The sequence below is a fragment of the Pristiophorus japonicus genome, unplaced genomic scaffold (genome assembly GCF_044704955.1).
Source record: "Pristiophorus japonicus isolate sPriJap1 unplaced genomic scaffold, sPriJap1.hap1 HAP1_SCAFFOLD_1590, whole genome shotgun sequence".
NCBI classification, from domain to species: domain Eukaryota; kingdom Metazoa; phylum Chordata; class Chondrichthyes; family Pristiophoridae; genus Pristiophorus; species Pristiophorus japonicus.
Genome location: NW_027251268.1, coordinates 54,863 through 56,136, shown reverse-complemented (window position 1 = coordinate 56,136; position 1,274 = coordinate 54,863).

Here is a 1,274-nt window from a genome sequence, read left to right as displayed (position 1 = left end):
AGAGAGAGAGCGAGAGAGAGAGAGAGCGGGGAGAGAGAGCGGGGAGAGAGAGAGAGCAGGGAGATAGAGAGAGCGGGGAGAGTAAGAGAGAGAGAGAGCGGGGAGAGAGAGAGTGCGGGGAGAGAGCGGGGAGAGAGAGGGAGCGGGGAGAGAGAGAGCGGGGAGAGAGAGAGCGGGGAGCGAGAGAGAGAGAGCGGGGTGAGAGAGAGAGCGAGAGAGAGAGAGCGGGGAGAGAGAGCGGGGAGAGAGAGAGAGCAGGGAGATAGAGAGCGCGGGGAGAGTGAGAGAGAGAGAGAGCGGGGAGAGAGCGGGGAGAGAGAGAGAGAGCGGGGAGAGAGGGGAGCGGGGAGAGAGAGAGAGAGAGAGAGCGGGGAGAGAGAGAGCAGGGAGAGTGAGAGAGCGGGGAGAGAGAGAGCGGGGAGAGAGAGAGGGAATGAGGGAGTGGGGAGAGAGAGAGAGCAGGGAGTGAGAGAGCGGGAGAGAGAGAGAGAGAGGAGAGAGAGAGAGCGGGTGAGAGAGAGCAGGGAGAGAGAGAGCGGGGAGAGAGAGAGAGAGAGCGGGGTGAGAGAGAGAGCGAGAGAGAGAGAGAGAGAGCGGGGAGAGAGAGAGCGGGGAGAGAGAGAGCGGGGAGAGAGAGAGAGCAGGGAGATAGAGAGAGCGGGGAGAGTGAGAGAGAGAGCGGGGAGAGAGCGGGGAGAGAGAGAGCGGGGAGAGAGAGAGAGCAGGGAGATAGAGAGAGCGGGGAGAGTGAGAGAGAGAGCGGGGAGAGAGCGGGGAGAGAGAGAGAGAGCGGGGAGAGAGCGGGAAGAGAGAGAGAGAGTGGGGAGAGAGAGAGCGGAGAGAGAGAGAGAGAGAGGGGAGAGAGAGAGCGGGGAGAGAGTGAGCGGGGAGAGAGAGAGTGAGAAAGAGAGCTGGGAGAGAGCGGGGAGAGAGAGAGAGAGAGGGGAGAGAGAGAGCGGGGAGAGAGAGAGCGGGGAGAGAGAGAGTGAGAAAGAGAGCGGGGGAGAGAGAGAGGGGAGAGAGAGAGCGGGGAGAGAGAGAGAGTGGGGAGAGAGAGCGGGGAGAGAGAGACTGCGGGGAGAGAGCGGGGAGAGAGAGGGAGCGGGGAAAGAGAGAGCGGGGAGAGAGAGAGCGGGGAGAGAGAGAGCGGGGAGAGAGCGGTGAGAGAGAGACAGCGGGGGGAGAGAGAGCGGGAGAGAGAGAGCGGGGAGAGAGAGAGAGAGAGAGCGGGGTGAGAGAGAGAGCGAGAGAGAGAGAGAGCGGGGAGAGAGAGA